Here is a 15,937-nt window from a genome sequence, read left to right as displayed (position 1 = left end):
CTGTGTGCTGGGGACTGGGAAGGTCTCACTGTGTGCTGGGGACTGGGAAGGTCTCACTGTGTGCTGGGGACTGGGAAGGCTTTGCCTGTGTGCTGGGGACTGGGGGATGGGGGGCTTTGCCTGTGTTCCTTGACTGCTTTATAAGAACTCTACAGGAGATGCAAGGTCTTTACCCTTGGTTTGCAGATGAGCAAACCCAAGCTCAAGGTCACACAGCTAACACCAGTAAGGATGTGCTTTATATCTAGGCTGGTTCTTTTAAAATGCATGCCTGTGACCATGGTTGCCTGGAAGTATAGCTTCAAAGTTCATCCTATTCTTTTGAACCTCAATAATAATTTACACTCAATTTATTGCTCTGTGAGATAATAAAGTTCTTTTATCTCACATTTTTGTCTCCACAACAAAACTACATGTCTATTCATTGATTTTTCTCCTTTAACAAGCAATATTAAAAGTTGACATTTGACCAGTCTTTCTGAGGCTGGGAGGGCTAGAGTAATGAGGGGCTCATGCAATATAGGGTTACACACCCCTGTTTTATACACTGGGGTCTCCCACAAAATTTAACAGGGGTTCAGAATACAACAGGCCCTTAAAAAACCTTTTGAGTCAAAAGCTGCTGGTTGCAAGAAACTTTATAAATGAAAGGGAAATAGAAATGTGTTGGCCGTTCCAGGACCAAGAAATTACTAATTTTGTTTTTCTTGAATAAGTGTTTCCTCTTAAAATGCAAATTTTAATGGATAGAGAAGATCCATATTTGCCACCATCTTCAGTCAGCTTTCTGTCACTAAGATAAAAATACCTGAGGTAATTAAATTAAAAGGCGGAAAGGGTTGTTTTGGTTTACAGTTTCACAGGTTTTAGTCTGTGGTCACATGGGTCTGTTGTTTTGAGGCCTGTGGGGAGAACATTGAGGGGAGAGTGTGCTGGAGCTAAGTGGCTTGTCTTCTGGTGTCAGAGAAGTAAGGAGAAAGATAAGAAGAGACAGAAATCCCAACATTTTATTCCAGGCCACGACCTCCAATGACCTAACTTCTTTCCAATAGGTCACGCCTTCTAAAGGTTCTGCTACCTCTCAATAGCACCACGGGGTTGAGGACCAAGCTTTTGACACAAAGCCTTTGAGGAACAGTTAAGGTCCAGCCCATAACAATATTGGTTCAAATTTCAATGTCCAACCTAGAGTTTCCATATTTGGACAACCCAGCCTCCTCTCCTGTGGTCACCTCAACCGTGAGCCATAGTTTGCTCAACACACTCACTCGTTTAACCAGTATCCACCGGGCACTGCCTTAGCGCCACATACAACTACAGGAACTAGCAACAGCAGTGAGCAAAGCAGACAGAGCACCGGAAGCAGCAACATTCTAGCATGGAAGGTGAGGAGACGTGCAGAGTGGGGGCACGGCTATGTGACGGAGTTGCTCTCGCATGGAAGTGGGTCAAAACTTCCTATGGAAGAGTTGATATTTGAGCAGAAATCCAAAAGAGGCTCTGGGCGAAGGACATGTGAAAAGTTCTAGGAAGACCATGTAGGTCTCTAAATAAGCAGTGGCAAAGGAGGGATGTCCAAGAAGAATATGCTCCCCACTTGGTATGGGCCGTGGGAATAGGGGCAGAACTATGGCCTGTCGTCACTAGGTTGTAAACTGACTTTGCTGTGCCCATCCCCCCCCCAATCCCTAAGGAGCTGGAGGATCACCTCTTCATTACCCGTTCTGATGAAAATCACCATGTTGTTGTTTTGGGAGGATTTGTTAAGTTTGTCTGGTTGGTGTCTTTGAGATGTAGTTCAGGCTGGCCTGGAACTTTGTAAATAGCCCAGGATGGTCTAGAACTTGCAGTCCTCCAGCCTCAGCCTTCCATTGTAACCCTATGATTACCCATAAGCACCAGCATACCTTGTTATTTTTTTTCTACTTCCTGCAGATCCTTACTGTTGTATGTACGCCTAGTCAACATGCAGTTCAGTCAGTGGTCTGAAATTTACTATTGTGATATATATATATATATATATATATAATTATGAGAGAGAGAGATCCAATAATGGTGCTTAAACAGAATTGAGACCTAGCATCTCCCAGAGTAGAAACATGAAGTAAAATCCAAAAATGAAACTGTTAGGGGAGAAATCCACAAATGTCCTACATTAAGGTCTAAAGCTAAAAGCTTACTCGAACCAGAGTGAGGATAACTTGGCTTAATGGCAATTCCTGAAAAATAAAAGGAAACTCCCCAGCAACCCTAGGGCCTCTGACAACAGCAAATCCAATAAGGGACAGCTGCATGACATCACTGTGCACACAAATAGCCACTGCTTCATCCCCGTCTGTGACTGACACATGGGAAGCAGGTGGCTGACACAGTGGAGCATTCTCAAAGGAGGCTGGCCGGGAGAGTAAGGGGCGGCAAACCTCGTCAGATAGACAGATTTCCAAAGCCACAGCCTGAATGAAGCGTGTCCTTAGCCATCCCAGGCCACAGGTGCATTAGGAACGTTAGCTTCAAGGTCACTGTCTGTCCAGGATTCTGTGGCCCCCATGCCATGCTCTGTGGCTCTTGTGTCCTATGACTCTGGGCATGCTAGGGCTTTCCTCTTTGGCCTGTACATTATTTCCTTCTCTACTGGCTTATCACAAAGCAGACACTTTAGTTGTCTTTGTTCAGTGACAAACAATATCCGGCACTTGGTATTTATGTGATAAGTTTTTGTATATATGAGACTATATGAAAGATGATCTCACATGGAATTAGCCCACTGACTTTACAAACTCTCCTTTTCAGCAAAAAATTAAAATATGTCTCCTATGTTTTATTGCCCATATGGTTGCTTAAAGTATTGGATGGCCTGCTTAAGATAAACAATACTAGTGCCCTAAAAAGTACGTACAAGAGGTTCATGGACATAACACTAAAGTAGCGAAAGATTACACACACGTCAATTGAAAAGGCCTGGTATGCTCAGATGATAGACTCTGTAATGGCTATTCCTGATTGTCATCTTGACTATATCTGGAATGAACTACAATCCAGACATGCAGGGCACACCTGTGATCCGGATCTTGAGGCATAATGGTCCAGGCAAGTAACACATGTCTTGAATCCCAGGAGACAGAGGCAAGCAAATCTCTGAGTTCAAGGCCAGCCTGGGACAGAACAGCCTGGAACATGCCAAATTCAGGCATGGCGGTACACACCTTTAATCTAAGCCATACCTATGTAAGGCAATGGAAAGGCGGAGGGTTTTTTTTTTCTTCTTTGCCTGCTCGCACTTACTTGCCAGCACATCTGTTGGAACCTACCTCTTCAGAATTCCAGCTTATCCAGAAACACCAAACCTCATGGACTACTAGACTCTTGGACGTCCCACTCATAGCTGCCCTTTGTTAGGTTAGTTGGACTGCAGACTCTAAGTCATTCCAATAAATTCCCTTAATATTTAGAGACATTTGTAAGTTCTGTGACTCTAGAGAACCCTGACTAATATAGACTCTCATATAGGTTTGTTTGATTGATTGATTGATTGGTTAAGACAGCCTATAATATAGCCCAGGCTGGCATCATCAAACTTACTATATAACCCTGTGGATGCTGGGATTTGAACCCAGATCCTCTGAAAGAGCAAATGTTGCTCTTAATTGCTGCTGGTCCATCTTTCCAGCATGCCCTACCTTTTCTGTGACCCTCCTGCCTCCACCCCTTAATTCTTTGATTACGTATGTGTAATCCTACATCCAGATCCATACCAATGGGTTGTATTTTTTTTTTAAATGGGGCAGGTATAAAGGCACTGACTTGCGATAATCTCCAGGTAGATCACTAGTCAGAAAACAGACAATAACAGCATCTGTTAAGCTTCCATTGGTGTTTCTAAAACACCCTGAAAGAATTTACAGGTCAGCCGTGCCCTGGCTTTTCTGTTTTGCTTTGGTTTCCTGGTTGTGGCTTTGGTGGTTGCATGAATATTTATATAGTGGGTTTGTTTGGGGAATGATTGACACTCATAATTAGAGCACTAGCTGTATGCCAAGCGAGTGCTGGAACCCAACCCAGCACATCATTGCCTGTAGCAGATGACACTGTGGTTTCAGCTCCTACTTCACCATCACCCAAATTGAGGCTCTGGTTTGCATGAGACTGACTGCTCGCTCTTGGCTTCTGCCTTCCCCTTTGCACCAGAGGAGCAGCTCCGCTAAGGTAGGACTACCATCCATCTCCTGCCGTCTTTTCATGGGTCTTATGGTGGCACAGAGGAGTGCCACTGAGCTGGTATGGGCTCTGAAGCCATCTAGTTTCCTGGCTTTGGGAGCCCTGGCCAGGTCATCTCCAGAAGAGGCATGGAGTGACAAGATATTGTCATATCCCTGTCAAAGAATAGGCACCGGCCAGTCTACTGCTTGCCTGTCCAGGAAACACATTCTGGCAGACACACGCAGCTAGCTGCCTACAAGAATGACAACCTTGGTGGTAGCTCCAGTTACCTCTCTCCCAGCAGGAGAGCTCCTGCCCTACTCTGGGGCCACGGGAATGGGAGACGCTCGGGCAGTCTTAACCTCAAGTTAAGCTCTGTTATGTCTGAGACTTTATCACTCTCAGTGATTCAAATGTTTTTAAGAACAGAGAGGACCTTCGGGCCTGTGGCCTCACAGATAAGAGAGTGTGGAAAGCAGTAGCAGATGGGTGACCTTGTTCAGCTACCCCTCTTCCTTCCCCTCTGCCCTTCCTCACCCCCTCCCTTGACTTCAGTTTCCAGTCCAAGGTTTGCAGAATCCAGGGGAGGAACAATCAGTATAGCTAAACCTTGGAAACATGCTGCTTCAGGGCTATCTGCCTGTGCTCCACGGGTCTGTGGCCTTCAGGCAAGGTCCCTGCTGCGTGCTTGCCAAACCAACCACAGCATCCCTTAGGGAGGAAGGCAGCCAGTCCGGCCTCTGCCGTAATGAAGGATAAGGCAGAACGCAGAGCCAACCCGGTGCTCTGGGATGAGGCATGCCAGCAGATAGCAACGCAGGTGGCCCAGGAACTCAGCAAACTCTGAATCCTCGCCCAGGCTAACTCCATCTCCCCCAGCAGACATTTATCCAGTTAGAAAGCAAAGTCTGTGATGGGGCTGGGGCACTGGAAGGAGGAGAGCCATTTTTACTGAAGAACGAGCTTGTAGTTAGTTTAGTTAATGGGGCCTGGAAGTCACAAGGGAGGTACTGAAAGAATGAAGAAATGAGATACAGGTCCAGGACTTTATAGAGACCGCTTGACTCCCAGAAGCTCAGAACTGGGCTGAGAATTCAGCGGCCTGGAGAGCCAGGGTGGGGTGGGCAGCGCTCTAGAGCTTAAATATTTCATTTTTATCACCTTAGCTCAGTTAGACTTCTCAAGCAATATATCTTAGCCTGCCTGCCTTCCTTCCTTCCTTCCTTCCTTCCTTCCTTCCTTCCTTTCTTCCTTCCTTTTTTATGGAGTCTTGTGTAGCCTCAAACACACTATGTATCTGAGAGTCACCTTAAATTTCTGATCCTCCTGCCTATGTGCTCCAAGGCATATGGCACTGTCTGAGCTCAGGACTCAAACTCACATCCTTGTGTGTGCCACCACGCTACTAACCAATCTATACCCCAGCCATTTTTTTCTTTTTCCTCCAAAAATTTTTATTTTACTGTATATATATCTGTGAAAGCGTATACACTTGTGCACTACAAGCATGCCTGGTGGCCCAGGTGCCAGAGATAAGCTTGTCTACTGGAACTGGAATTACAATTGGTTTCAAGCCACATGGGTGCTGGGAACCATATCCAGACTCTCTGAAAAAGCAGCAGAGCTCATCCCCTCTCTCCCCTCCCTCCCTCTCCTTGTTTGTTTGTTTGTTTGTTTGTTCTTGGGAATCTTTTTATATAGTTCAGGATGACCTGAAGTTTACTGTGAAGCCCAGGCTAACCTGACATTAGATATCAGCAATTCTCCTGCCTCAGTCTCCCAAGTACTGGGAGTACAAGGTAATCACCACCAGGCTAATTTTCAGTTTGAAAATGCATTTTCCTCAAGGAACATTGCATGGCTCTCTCTCTCTCTCTCTCTCTCTCTCTCTCTCTCTCTCTCTCTCTCTCTCTCTCTGTCTCTGTGTGTGTGTGTTTGATTAACGTACTTTGAAATGTTCTGTCTTGAATCACTTAAGACCATGAGTTTGTGGCCTGTAATACAGCAAGATCTTGTCTCAAAACAAAGATTATGGGTGGAGCTCAGTGATACAATTCTTGCTTGGTGTATGTAAAGCTCTTCAACATTGAAAGATCCCCTGTGTCTAATCAATTCTGTCTCTTATACCCTGAAAAGTTTAATAGGCTTTTCCATTCTCCCCACCTACCTGGGAACCCTATGAGGATTTCACTGACTTAAAGGGTTCTGTGCCTGTTTAAGGGATGAGAAATGGGACTGGAGAGATGGCCTCATGATTTAGAGCACATACTGTTTTTTCAGAGGACATAGTTTGATTTTCAACACCCACATCAGACAGCTCACAACTGCCAGCATCTCAGCCTCCAGGGGCTCTGATTCCCTCCTCTTACCTCCACACATCCCTGCACTCAAGTGCACACCTTCCTGCCCCTGACATACACATACACATAATTTAAATTTATAAATAAAACATGAGACAAGCCAGCTGGGCATGATTGCACATACCTATAATCACAGCACCTGGGAAGTGGAAGTTCAACGTTCTCTTCAGCTTCATACATGAGCCCCTGTCTTAAAGAGAAGAGCAAAAGCACTAAGATAAAATATGGATTCATTTCACTTCATTGGCTTCTGCCTCAGCTGATTAGAATGTACTCTGAGTGTAGTTTGGCCAATTGAATCTTGTACGTAATTTATTTAGTATGTACCCAGTAGCATCTGTTTGCAGTTGGTGGCAGGCACACAAGTGCCTGCTCAGAAACTGGGCGAGTACAGTGTTCTCTGCTGTCTGTGGCGGGTGTTCGGAACAATCTTGGTACAGGCGCTGGCATCATCATCATGGTGACTACACTGCAGTGGCATCCAGCTCCGCATCTCAAGTGCTATCCATGTTCATCTGTGTTCTTTCTCCTTTACCCTTGACACTGATTATTGTGGGTTGAGAGACTTTTGTATTTATAATTTGTTTATCTATGTACACACATATATTCTCTTTCCATTAACATTAGGTTGTGATTTTTAAAAATTGCTTCCGACATCCAAACACAGTGGCACACTCTTTTAACCCCAGCACCTGGGAGGAAGAGGCAGGCGGATCTCTGTGAGTGTGAGGCCAGACTGGTCTACAGAATGAGTGTCGGACAGCCAGGGCTACATAAAAACAAACAAATTTGCTTCCAAAGTTCCAGTTTATAGCATCGTCTCTCTGCTGCTGATATTGACAGCAAAAGTAACGATAACATGAATAGATTTTTGTGTGGAAGAGGCAGTATTTCAGTCCACCCCAGTCTGGCCTTGGACTCAGGTGAAGCCTAGGCTGCTTATAAACTCACACCAATCCCCCCATCTTACCTTCCTAGTTCTGGGACTGTGGATGTGTGCCACAAGGCCCAGCTTATGGTAAATATTTACCAAATAGCTAAGAGCCCCCTTCACTTTAAAAAGATAACTTGGGAAACTCTTTCATTGTTAAGTTTCTGAAGGCTAATGTGCCTTCCCTTTGCCAGACTTGTCCTGAAGCAGAGATTTCAAATGGCTACCACAGTTGTAAGTGAGAAGCCGGCTAAGGAACACTTTTCCCTAGAATAAAAATGTGGTCCCTTCAGGTGGCCCTTGTCCTTGCAGTGTGCTTGGAAAGGCACAGCAGCTCAATAGTATGTTGCTGCCTGCAGGAATGTCTATAGCTTCTAAGATTGTTTGTGTGTATTTTTATGTATATGGATGTTTTGTCTGAGTGAACACAAGTGGATATTGGAGCCTACGGGACTTGTGAGCTGCCTTGTGGAACTGAATTCACAACCTCTGGAAGAGCAGCCAGTGCTCTAAACTGCTGAGCCATCTCTCCAGTCCATTTTCAGCTTTACATGAAGCTAGAGAAAGCAGACACTAAGCAGAGGATCCACAGACTCACCAATGCCCTCCATGTTCACACTGACTCCAGGATTTCCTTGACCCAGTGTCTCAGATGCACGGGCCTCTTGGCCCTCAGAAGCCCAAGGTCTGGCCAGGCACTATTTTTTTTTTTGCTTTTTCCATGATGTCCATAGTGCTGATGGCTGACGTGAAAGGCCTAGTGACAGACACCAAAGGTGGCCTTCTTTCCATTGTATCATTCAAGGAAATACAGGCCAGGTCTGGGAGGTCACACAGGCAAGTGAAGGAGGTCACAGTTTTTGCCTTCTTAGTGAACAACGCCATGGTCCAGTTGTTCAGGCCCAAGCCCTAGGTGCTGCTCTCACATGAGCCGTTTCCAACCCACAGAAAAGCCTCTCAACACGACTTCAAGGCAGATCGGAGTCTGATGTCTTCCCAGCAGCTCCTTCGACTCCACCTAGCCCACCCCCCAGCCCGTGTGGTCGAGATGAGATCTGTCACACCGGGATTCCCTCAGTCTGTCCTCTAGCAACATGGGGACCTTGATCTGTCCTTTCGTCCCTTGTTTCTTGTCCTCCTTTTTTCCTTCCATGTTCCTTCCATTTATTTATTTATTGCTGGTGGGAACTGTAGGGTGAGTGTGTGTGTGTGTGTGTGTGTGTGTGTGTGTGTTACTTAACTTAGACTGTTTTCCTCTTCTCGAGCCCTTCCTATGACCTCCAGCTCACACAGAACCCGACTCAAGGTCTTTCCCTAAGCGTGTACCTAGCCATGTTCTCCAGGTTCCCTGGCCTCCTCCAGGGCACACACAGATGGCAGGTGGGCAGGTTTGGGTTTTGCTTTTCAGTCTTAAGTTTCCCCTTAGAAATTAGCACTCGATATTGCAAGGCTGCAGCAGTGCCTGGCTTTCCTCACTCCTGGGAGGGTCTTTCCAGGCCACCTGGATGACTGTGTGAGCTCCACACTCCTTCCTCCAGCAGGTGTTTCTGCTCCTCCCTCCCACCACCCCCACAGGCCTCAGCAAACACAGAGGGCCACAGTGAGGACACACACTCTTTCTATTACTGTAGGTGGCAGAGCGCCCAGAGGGAGAGCAGGCTGGCATTTAGGGAAACTACAGCCTGAAAGAGACAACAAGGCACAGAGGTCCCAACACGCTTGCAGCTTGTACTCAGAAGCAATCTGGAAACCGAGTGTAGCAGGAGAGTATGAGGCCAGCTTGGAACCAACGCCAGGAAAAGTGGTCATCTGTTTTGACCAGAACCAGGCCTCTGGCCTCCACCTCCTTCACAAGTTGGGGGCTCTACATGTTATGGCTCATACCTGGCACAGAGAACCCCAAATTCCTTCTCCTGTGTCCTCACTTTCTGGTGGCCTGGGCTCAGGAGGGCCTGCTCAGTCATTAATACAGGTAGCAAGTTTTATAACCAAGCTCCACCCCACATACGCATTGCACACAGTAGGCGCCTCACCCCTAAGTACTTGCAGAAATGAGGTACATCTGCCAACAAGGCCCCTCACTTCCTGCTTCTCCACCTCAGCTCCCTGTTTCTTTTGACTGGAAGTACAGAAGACGAAGTCTGTGTGCTCAAGGCCTAGTCCTCTAACAACATAAGGGCTCCCTTCCACTTCTCGCCTTCCTGTCCTTTTGGAAGGACAAAGGGGTCTGGCTCCAAGAAACAGTCTCCTAGAGTCAGGAGAATTCCTGGAATGGGCTGGGATCCAGCCTAAAAAGGAAAAGGAATTCTAGGTGAAGGCAGAGGGAAGCAAGGGACAGATCAAAGAGAGCCTGGACAGGGTCAGACATGAGGAGGGCCACAGGGAGACAAATGAGACCTTCTGAGGGGTCAGCCCAGGGACAGGGCGCCTGCACGGAGCTCAGGCAGGCACACTGGCCAGGAGACGGCTCATTGCAAGGAGACACTAGATGGCAAAAGATAAGAGGTGTAAATTAATGGAGGAAAGACCAACCAGAGATAAGGGTATCACACAGTAATTAAAAACGTATAGCCTTGCCATCTCCAAGGTTGGAGGTGCCCCATACTGTCCCTGTCTGAGATGAGAGGTAGCTGAATCCTAGGTGGGGCAGAAATGGGGACAGTTAATTATTAGCTCCCAGCAGGAAGGCTTGGAAGCTGACTCATCCTCCTCCCAGGCAGGAAGAGTGCCTGAGCTAAAGTCCCCAGATAGGTAAGTGGCCAGGGTAGCCCCTGAAGAGCCCTGTGCCCTCTGGCCTGTGACAAGGCTGAGCCTCATCTCTTATGCTGGTCAGGCTCATCAGGCTTTGATTATCCTTCAAGTTGATGGTAGTGGTTGTTCCTAATCTGGGCTCTAACATTTTAACCATATACAGTGGCCTGTGCCTACAATCCCAGCTGTCTAGAGGCCGAAGCAGGAAGACTGCTTTGCATTCAAGATCGGCCGGCCAGCCAAGTCTACATGGCAAGGCCCTGGAGCTATGGGGGATTTTGCTCTCATTGTCCTATACCACATGCTTACCCGGTGTGAATGCAGCCTGGCAGTGACTGTGAGAACTGCCCCTTCATGGACAGTGGAGAGAGGAAAGAGTAATTTGATCCAAGAGAAAAGAAAGGAAAAAGAGGGGGACTAAGACAGAAATGTATAGATCAAAAAATTGTTTTCTTATTGTGGGGGTTTGAGAAATGCGTCCATAGTTAAGAGCACTTCTGTTCTTTCAGAGGACCTGAGTTCAATTCCCAGCACCCACGTCCGGAGACACTCAATGGCCTGTAACTCCAACTTCAGAAGGCCCTCCCTCTTCTGGCCTCAACTGTATACATGTGGCATATACTCAGACATGCAACACACATGTGCACATAAAGATAAATCTTTTTAATTTTTTTATTTTAAGATGTCTGCATAAAGACACTCCCATTTCTTTTTTAAATATAGATTTTTAAAAAATCCCCAAATTAAGAAAAAGAAAAATTAGCATAAATTAGAAAGTTCAGTGAAAGTGAAAGATCCTAAAACCCAAACAAGAAAAAGAGAGAGCAAGAGTCAGTGAGTAAATGACAAAGGCTGGACACAGTGAGGAGGTAAGCAGAGACGGCGGTGTGTGCTGTGTGGGTGGGAAGTGATCCATTTGGTAAAATTCCAATAATAGTCAGGTAGCAGAGTCAGAGACCAGACAGTGCTAAAAGCTGGGCTGCTTGATTGTCTCAGAAGTACTCACCACCCTGTCCTGGCTGTGTCACCTCACACGTTCACTTAATAAAACATGAGATTTGTTTTCTAGAGAAGTCACGTGACAGAAGCTTGATCCAGAAAAACAGTCTACAAGAATCCCAGAAATAGGTAAAAACAGAAAAGGAAGCAAAAGAGGGGAATTTGTGAAATAATACAAGAAGCCTTGAAGGACCTGTGCCTTGGGTTTGAAGACTGAGTTCAGCCACAAAGACTAAAAACCCTTATCAAAACACATTATTGCATTTTTCAACATTTCTTCACTGTACAGGACGTACTTAGTGTATGTGCATAAGAATATTAAATTTGTGTTTTTTTTTTAAAACTAAAAGGCCAATATTCTGTTTATACTGACCTCAAATGACGATAGTAACTTTGAAAATAATTAAATGAGCTGGTAGCACTCTCAGAGGTGGGGGTGGGGGGAATGAATCTTAATCGTTTTCTTTTCAACTCAAGCATTCTGCAGTTTAATTAAATAAACGTCTTGTTTTAAAATATATAAAATAGTACAAGGAAATGTGGAGGGCAGTAGATAGGGGCGTCCTTGAATCTTGAAGCTGTGAATGATGCTGCGGTGCACAAGGAATGTCTGAGAGACATTGTCAGGACAGCTGTGGGCACGAGAGCCCAGGAGAGACACCGAAGACTGGACAGAGGCGATTGTCTGCAGTGAGCCTGAGACTTGGACATCCGAGGCTTCCAGCTGAGACTCCACAAAGATCACCCTGGTAAAGCTTTACAGGACTGGCACAGTTTAACTAAACAGTAAACTACCAGGCCCAGGCTTGGTCAGGAAGATGCAGACACAGGAGCGTGATACCAGAGTTTGGATCCTAGCGCCTACATAAAGCCTGGTGTATTTGGGGCTGGAAAGGCAACGCAGCAGTGAAGAATGTTTGCTGGAATTCATTTCACATCAGGTTGTTTCCAGTGGCCTGTAACTCCAGCTTCGGGGAGTCTGAAACCCTTCTTTTGGCTTCGCTTGCATGGCACTACCCATACACACCAGATGCGCACACTTACACATGAATAAAAGTAACATAAATATTTTTAAAGAGAAAGATCAAAAGAGGGTAGATAAGTATGAAGTGGCCTAAACTTTCCTAAATTTGGTGGGAAAGAAACAAACCTCCTGTTACCTATCCACCAGTCACTATGAGCAATAACCAGGACAATGACAAAACCAGAGCTAAGTACACCATGCCCAACTCGCTGGAAACAAGAGGAAGCTCAAAATGTGGCTGAAGGTTGAGGAGCAGCAGAGAGATGAACTCCACTTTTGCCATCTCCAGCCATCTCCCTTTAAACCCCAGTGTGATCTGAAAAATGGTACTTACGTCTGACTTTTAGATATGTACTTGAAATGTTTATTTAATTTTGAATAGATAATGCATGAATATGCTTTTTAAAAATCTAATAATTCTGTATTAGAGTTCACTCCAAGAGCCATCAGAATTACATACACAATAAAGGATTTGTTGCACATAGTGATCTAACACAGGGGCTGGTAAAACACTCTATGTAATGCTATTATCTCAACATCTGACGGTAGAATCTGAAAGAAGATGAATAGGAAGTGGGGGACATCAAGGATAAGCTGAAACCTCAAGTTTGCTTCAGAATCAAAGACGGTGAAGCAAAGATGTCTGCACTCAGTGCAGTGACCTTCCTGTGCTGCAGGAGGCTCAGAGCTGTGCCCTTGGAATGCTGCAGGAGAAGCTGGTGTGCCCTTCCCAACAGAAGAGTCAGAACGGTTAGTCAGTCAGAAGAACTAACATTTCTGTCCAAGGGACGTCAGCACTGGAAGCCAGCAGGTAACAACAGAGGGCCATTGCTTCTCCCTTCTCATCCCTTTGGAGGCCTACTCTAGCTGGAAAGGCACAGCGTAAAGCATTCTGGGAAATATGGTGGAGCCGAACCACGTCAACACCCTACAAAGGTGCTAGCCACATAACAGGGTTCCAATTAGAGGCTGTCTCTCACACCCTATCCTCTCCATTTCCCTGTCCTTGAACGGGAGCCAACGTCAGCTACCAATTTCTTCTATTTCCTACCTGAAATATCCAACATACAGCACATGCATGTGCACACACGCACACAGTTGGAAAGCATATGTTAGGCAAAATAATGCTAATTTTCAAACTATGTGATACTTGCTTTTACACTAAAGATCACTCACTGGGCCAGTGAGATGACTCACAATGTGAGAGCCCTTGCCACACAACCCTGAAGCTGAGCTTGCGCTCCAAACCCACATCAATTAAGCCAGGTGAGACGACTCACTTCTATGATGCCAGCCCAAGCATTCTTACAGTGTTATAACAAGCAAGGCAGGAAAGTCAGCCCGTACTTGGCACAGTGGTGGTAGCAGAAGTAACAGGAGAGACCCTGCCTCAAAAACAAGGCATACAGAGAGAACCAACTTCCAAGAATTTGTTCTTTGAAGAATTTGTTCTCAGTAGCACCCCTCTCACTCCCACATATACACTCCCACACATAATATTATATGTCATACCTTTTCTTATTCAAGGATGTTGAGAACAGTTTTGTAAATTAGATTTTACAATTGACATTTTACAAATTACAAATGTTATCTGCCTCAGCATAAGTTACAAACACTTCAGAACACATTAGACAATCCTTCTTTATTTCTTTGGAATTTTCTGCTCCATGCTGAGCTCCTGAGAGCATTTTTCTTTTTCAGCTTCGTTGTCATCTTCCTTAGAAGATGAAGAATCACATTCCTGACATATCCATCATAGCCTGTTTGTTAAGGAGATTTTTTTTTTCCAAAGGAGGATCTAAACAGTCTGCATTCGTCACATCTGACGAGACTCTCATTATCTCCAGTTCCTTTGCAAGTTGAACATTCAGTTCTTAAGTCTTCAGCCTTGGCCTTCTTCTTTCCCTGGGAACTCTTTCCTCTTGTTTTTCGTCCTCAGGAACAAAGCTTCGCTTTCGTCCTCTGGTTCTCATGTTTCTGATTGGAATCTGCTTGGGTTCTGGTAGCACATCCTGTGGAGCAAATTTCACTGGCTCCTTAATGTGTCTCCTTGATCATTTGGTTCCCTCTGGCAAGATTTCCATGGCCATCTCTGCTCCATGTCGCTGCTCCCTGCCTGGTCCCACTCTGAGCATTGCCAATAACTGTTTTCCATCTTTCTCAGCATCCTTGTAAGAGAAGGATCAAGGCAGCTGAGATGATAATGCAGTTTACAGGTGTCACACAGTTATAGAAGATGCTGATCATGGTTATTCTTACACATTCCACAACTGTAAAGCACTGTAGGAAGATAGATGTCTTTTGTGTGCCTCCTCCATTTCTACTTGGTTTCCTTTCCTTAGGTGCTCATAAGATTGCTGGTACATTCAACTTCTGCCCTGTAATTGAGCCAAGTAAGGCCCATATCCCTTGCCCTTCACTTTGAAGTTTCCCATTCAGATTTTGCAGTTCCTCTACATGAAGCTTTTCTTGCTCATTATCCTTTATATTCTTTTGTTCAGCCATATTTTTCTGAATTTGAATAATGTGAAAATTTCTCTCAAAATAGTAACTCACAAACTCAGCAGTGAGAGCTGGCTGCTGTGTTTCCGCCTTCTATCCACACTAGAACTAGTGTCTGAGTTGTCCACTGGAAAAATATCCATACTGATTCCTATCAGTTCTGCTTACAAATGTCCGTAGCACTACTTGTGAGTGGCCTGGGTAGTTTTTCCCCTGGAACCCAGGCTTGTGGTCTGGTAGATCGAGCCAGCTCTGCCTTGGCATGATATTGCTATAGTTGGGCATTGATCCTTGCCTGTGCTTCAGGGGACAGCTGGTTTTTTTTCTCTCCTGCAATGACATTTTACAATAGGATTGTAGAGCCAAGTAGTTTTTTCTTTTCCATTTTCTGTCTAACCTGTCTGCATGCTTTTTACAATAAACAAAAAATGGATCTTCTATATCCTCTTCTGCTGCTGCCTCTGAAAGCAAGCCTTCCGTCTGGGCACAGGCAACATGAAAATAGGCTCTACACATGCCTGCATCACAGCTAATGCAAACTCCAGTTCTCGCAAAGTGAGGACCTTCACAAAAGCTACACTCCTTGGCACCATGTTTAGAATAGTTCATTTCTGTTAATGTTACTGGTCATAATTTATCAATACCTCCAAAGGCTACTTCAGGAACATATAGGGCACAAACAATGTGGACCCATCTTCCAGCATCCATCTCCTTGAAAATCCTATCCTGATTGGGACATAGCTCACAGCTAGGAGATACACTACATTTACAGGCATCACAAAACCAAGGCTCAGTGGCATTTTCAGAAGCCGAATTCATAATAGGCTTACCCTCTCCATCGACTCCATAAAACCTTCATGAACTGTAATGCCACAATTGTCACACTGAATTATTTCATCCGCATCTTTATTATTATCTCCAAGATGAACACAGCAAATCAGAATGTGGTCCAATTTCTGAGAACTCCAGTTCTGACTCTTCACAAGAACCAGCGAGTCCTCAGTAGTCTTGCTTTAAGATAGGGTCAGGCTATCATGGGTCAGTTCCTCATCAGCAGCACTGTTTCTTATAAGAACTTTACTCTTCTTCTTCTTCTTCTTCTTCTTCTTCTTCTTCTTCTTCTTCTTCTTCTTCTTCTTCTTCTTCTTCTTCCTTCTTCTTCTTCTTCTTCTT

General features: G+C 45.2%; 1 pseudogene; it reads right to left on the bottom strand.

Moving 5' to 3' along the window:
- Positions 1-13,904: 13,904 nt before the first annotated feature.
- Positions 13,905-15,937, bottom strand: part of LOC110333438 — a 2,964-nt pseudogene continuing 931 nt past the window's right edge.

Source organism: Mus pahari, chromosome 15 (genome assembly GCF_900095145.1).
Source record: "Mus pahari chromosome 15, PAHARI_EIJ_v1.1, whole genome shotgun sequence".
NCBI classification, from domain to species: Eukaryota; Metazoa; Chordata; class Mammalia; order Rodentia; family Muridae; genus Mus; species Mus pahari.
This window is presented reverse-complemented; position numbering and strand designations above follow the sequence as displayed.